Genomic DNA, 6000 nt, shown 5'->3' with positions numbered 1-6000 from the left:
TAAACACTTGCTTTCTTGTAATTGCCTCACACATATGGATGGGTGGAAATTATATAACTCAACGAAACCTCCTCAGAAGTTCACATTTTTCTATTAATAATAACGAAGTAGAATTAATATTACAACTCTGTTGTATTCCTTCATAAATACATTGAATGATGGTATAATTAAATAGTTGTATTTCAAATTTTTACACAGGGAGGGAGCTACAAGTTTAACATTGGAATATTTTGGATTTAAAAAATAATGTAAATATTTATAAACAATATAAATATAACTGACTATAATTATCCGTATAAATCTTCTAAATTCACTTTATACTAAATTTTATTAAAAATATAGATGCCATCAACATGCGTAGTTTCATCTTGTAAAATTGGAAAAGACGTTAAAGAGCATGAAGAAGCTGCTTTTCATCGATTTTCTAACAAAAATGCAGAGCTTTAGAAAAATGGAAATCTATCATACCTCGAAATCAGATACTTATGAAGTCTATTTTGATAATTTTCTTAATTTTGTAATAAATAGAATTACACTCAAATATAGAATCGAAATTAAAGTGTACTTAAAAATCTAAATTTATGTGAAATAACTACATTCAAAATTCAAGAGACATAATAACTGCAATGAATTTGTATTTAATTTTCAACTTATTTGTTTTTGGAAAATGATTTAAAAATTATATTTTACTAATATTTTTTTAAATACATTTTAAAAGACCTGTCCCATTAATTTTTTGTAATATTTTTAGATGGAATATAAGTTGATAGTAAAAAGAAACTTAATTGTTCCCTTCATTTTAAAGACAAAGATTTTCGAACAGAATATATATGCTCGGACAAACCTATGAAATACCGTTAAGGAAGATGAAGTTCCATCATTAAATCTTCACAATACTTCCATGATTGAGCAAATCACGAGAAGAACGTCAAAATCTTCTTGTTCTGAAGTACGAAAGAATAAAACAATGAATAAACTTGATCAAATGTCTGAAATTTTTATGGAAGATGATAATGTTCCATCTTTATCTGAATTGATGGGAAATTTAGAATTTAGGAATAAATAAATAAAATAAGGAATTCAAGTTATTTGGGTGGAATATTGAAAAAATTCATAACTAAAAACTGTGCAGGTCTAATAAAATTTAATTAACATCTTGAAAGTAGTAATTTATGTATTGTTTTATATAATAACTAGTACGAACACGCTGCTATCTTAAAGATAGCCAATGAAAAATAGCTTATTCATGTTAAAATTTTAAACTAAAACGATTTACTTTAAACTATAATTATATAATAGGTAAATTTCTATGGTAATACCTCCTTATATACAGCATTTTTTTAGTGCTTTCCTTCCATTTGATGAAAATAAAATCAAACCTGTACTTTCTTTTGACACTCTTAAAAATGGAACATATAATTGACCATGTAAAAATACTGATTTTGGTAAATATAAAGCAATTTTCAAATGTTTGACCCTGTTATTTATTTATTGTCATTACTATTGCTAACTTGCCATGTTCCTTCTTCAACAAAAAAAAAAAGAAGATCGAAGATACATACTAAGATTAACTCGCTCATCTTCTTCCTTATTCCCTTTTTTAATTTTAAAAAATTTTAGCAATATATTTCAAAAATATAAAAATAATAATCACTATATTACACCAAATTCTGGTTTTGCGGTTTAAAATCAAATAATTATGAAGTATTTTAAGAAAACTTTGTAAATAGTAGGTTTATAGTTAAAATAATATAATATTAAACTTTTTAAAACAACAATACCAGAGTTGGGCAAGTAAATGTAACTTAACTTAACTTAGATAAGTTAATAAGCTAAGTTAATTAACTTTTAAATTAACAAGTTAATTATATTAACTGCGTTATTTTAACTTTAACTTAAGTAGTTAAATTTTATTTATCAAAATTAACTTTTAACTTAATTAGTTAATTTTGTAAACTCCATTATCTTAACTTTAACTTGACGTAATTAAGTTAATTGGTTTAAGTTAAATTTATTTTGCTATGCTAAGTTGAAATACTAAAAAACTGTCATTTTCTACCTGGTGTAGAAAATGTCGTTTTTATATTATATCCGATATTTTTATAATTTTGCATATAATTTAAAATTAGATAGAAACTCAAAGATATAAAACTTTGCCCTTTCTTTGACCTCCATTTTTGTAGTTAAATGCCCCTAATGTTTCAGCATCGAGGTCGACACCCACGTTTTTAAACTGTTATTTCTCTTGTATTTTTTATTATATTAATCTGATTTAAACACATTTTGATAGGTTAATATTTATTATATATTCAATAATTTTATCCAATAAAATGCCTCTTTGACCTTGAATTAACGAGGTCAAAACTTTGACCTTAAAAATTTCAAACATGGCATACTTAATTTCGTTCAAATTTTGATATGTTAGTCAATTATATAATAAAATAAGTGTGCAAAGTTTGAAATGTCGAATCGGTCTAAATCAAAAGTTATTAAATCAAATGCGTGTATAGGTTGAAATCTTTCGTATTTTTATGTACCTTATGAAATATAAGACTATTTTAACCCATTCCATGTGATAGGTTAATTAATTTACCACAACATATAGGTATGATAATTTTCAATCTACATTGACGATTTATTAATGATTTCTTATTTAACTGTCGTCTACAGTACTTTACTTAATATATATAACAAAGAAAAGTATAAATTATTTACTGGGGTGTAGTATTGCTCAAGGGTCAAGCTCGAATCGAGTGTTGTTCAAATGAAAATTATGGCTTCTAGGAAAAGGAAAATATCTCGTGAAGAATAAGGTCTTCAATTTAAATTTTAATTGTAAATGCTTTTATGATTCTCAATATTGCTCGAAATCAATTTTTAATCATTTCCATTCATTTTTTACAGTTTTATTTTATTTTGAAATTAGGTGGTTAAAAACCTCTCGCCAAGTGATTTATATGAATATATTGAAATATCTTAGTGTTAACTAAATTTTATTCACAGTTTCAAAGATAATCCATTTTTAAGGCAAGAGAGTAGAATAAAGTTGAAAACAGTAAATCAGCATGACATTTCCCCTAGCTTGTAAGTATTCCGATCTTTTGGCGTTCCGTTCAGCTTTTCGTGCAATTTTTGTTCAGCGTTCAGCGATTATTTTCGTTCCGTTCTGTGTTCCAATTATAAGGTAGTACCAGGCTTGTACAGTATACATACATACACTAATGTACTCATTAAATGAAGCTGTACAGTTTTTGAGGCATAAAAAAGTCGGATACTCCAAATGAAATTCCCAAATTAAATTGAATGTAGAAAAACGAGAACGCTTTCATGTATGTCTGTGGTGCCAAAGGTTTTTGTCTAAAATGTTTATGGGAATCATAAAAAAATTAATCAAACTAAACTTCAAAACACTAAAAATAAAAATATTTTATTTTCACAGAAGTAGAAAAGCTATGTATGTTGTGATTCATATCGATCTTCTCTTAATCCCATATCTAAATATAGAGGAATTTGGTCATAATTAATTATTAAAATCTAGTATATATAACTTATGACCAACTCTTAATAGTACTGAGTCATTGTAATAAAATTACATATTTGTAGCACGTCAACCCAAAAGGAAACTAGAATATTTTTCCTCAAAATTGAACACGGAATACATTTTCCAACAAATTATAGTTCATTTCAATGAACAAATGATTCTAATTAATCCTTTGGAGGCACCACAAATTGTACTTTATGTATCCAAAATTCACCACCACATTTAGAGAATTAGGAAATTAATAAATTATATTTCTAAGACAATATTGGGCCAAATTAAGTCAAATAGATAAAGTGGAGATTTTAAATGGTATTTCAATTCATCCCAGAAATTTGAATCCAAAGCCTATAAGTGACCCTAATATCTCTTTGAAATATTGCCTGTCATTTTATAAATATAAATGATTGAATATATTATTATATGATACGTGTATTTTTCATAAAAATAAATAGTTTTTTGAACTTAACCCCGACAAGTAGGCGACATTGAAAAAATACATTGCAGCAAGATTAATAGAAATATTATTAACCTTGATTGGAGCCAGTAACGTTAAACATCAAGCATTAAATCAACTATACACTCAATATGTAGTACTTTTAATCCATAATTAAAATTACTGCCAAAAATAAAAACTAAGAGCGTGAGAATGCGTTTCATTGATTATAGGAGAAATTAAAATTATTCCTGCGTAAAAAGGCCACATAATATTTATATACTTTTTAGAGTGGTTAATTCATGTTTACATGAATATTAATATCAGGGGCGTCTGCAAGGTTGGAGGCTTTAAGTCCCTCCCCAATTTCAAAAATTGCCCGAGTTTGCATAGTCCTGTATCTAGGATACTTAACCCGTGGACATAAACACCCCTTCCGAAATTACTACGACCGATTGGAACGGAACTCTAAATTCTCATTTTTAGCGTTCCCCGTTTCATCCCGTTTTGGGATCCGGCAGTACCCGAAAACACCCCCAACATTCGGGATACAATAATCGCCTGCAATGAGTTAATACAAGGGGGATGAAGGAAGGGAAGAGATTCTCGTCACAATTCTGAATGGATATTCATTTACAATAAACGTGAATTGTTTCACTCTTTTTGAGTAGTGATTTCTGGCGTTATGGTTGATCCCTCGTAAAAATGTGTCGTGTGTTTTTAGTTGAACTGCGGGGCTGATTTTTTTTTTTATTATTATAAAAAAATACAAATTTTGATTCTGAACACAAGTTATTAACGATTCTGTTTATCTACTTTCAAAGCTAGTAAGTACTTTATTAATAAGACTTATATACTTTACTTACTATAACATGCAAAAAGGTATGCCTAAAAAAATTTACAGAAGAGACTCTTAATTGTTGTCTAAACAAGAAAAATGTGATAAAGCCTACTTCATATCGAAATGATATTTTTTAAATAAAAAATGGATATACGAGTCTCAAAATTTGTACATCATCCCCATGTTATTCATCTAATGAATGGTTATAAATAAATAAAAAAGTAAAAAATGTCGTTGCACTACATACAAAATGTGAGGCGAGCCATTTTTGAATTTGCTCTTAAGAATATAACTACTAATATTAATATTGAAAGTACTTCATATCCAAAAAATTTAAAATAAGGTATTATCTCGATCATCATGTGCGTCCTTAGCAAAAACAAAAGTTCAAATAAATTAAATATTCATGGAGATACCGAGTGGTTCATTAAAATCGGAACTCTTTGAATTTTAAACTTCAACAAGATATAATTTATCTACATTGTGAACATAGAATTTCAACACAATTAACCCTTTTGTTCCCAATGTTGCCATATGGGGTCATCAACATAAAATTCTGGGGTATTAAATATTCTGATGAGTCTAGTGAGCATTCCAATAGGTAGATGACATACTAATAACTACATTATGCATCAACTTTGTTGTTAGGTGTGCACTATGTTTCTGCCATAGCTCATCAATTGTTCTTAAGGAAGTTTGTTGAAACTGCTTTGTTTACAACCGCAGATAACTAACAAAGGTTACAGAATATTGGTATATATATTTATTATGCTTGAATGTAAACATCATCTAGCTGATACTAGAATTTTAAGTTTGCTCAGAATATCAATCTTCTGTAGTTTCGATTTTTTAAAGTAGCATGACTCCATATGGCATCAATGGAATTTTATAATGATTTTCAGTAAAATGCTATTTGTACATTAGTTATGGGATTTTTTTTAAACTAGTTATATATCTTAATAAATTTGGTTTCATCACTGATTCCTTGTATTTTTTTTTTTGCGACGTAATCGATTTGAACAACTGATAAGTTTTCTTCACCTAAATTGTAATGATAATATAAACCCCAGAGAAGATAACTTTTCAAAGTTAGACTCTCTCAACAATAACTATTGTAAAATTGAACCAAAACAACGTAATTTGGTGGATAAAATGAGGATATTCTTCAAGGAATGTAACTAATTG

This window comes from Lepeophtheirus salmonis, chromosome 13 (genome assembly GCF_016086655.4).
Source record: "Lepeophtheirus salmonis chromosome 13, UVic_Lsal_1.4, whole genome shotgun sequence".
In the NCBI taxonomy this organism is placed as follows: domain Eukaryota; kingdom Metazoa; phylum Arthropoda; class Copepoda; order Siphonostomatoida; family Caligidae; genus Lepeophtheirus; species Lepeophtheirus salmonis.
This window is presented reverse-complemented; position numbering follows the sequence as displayed.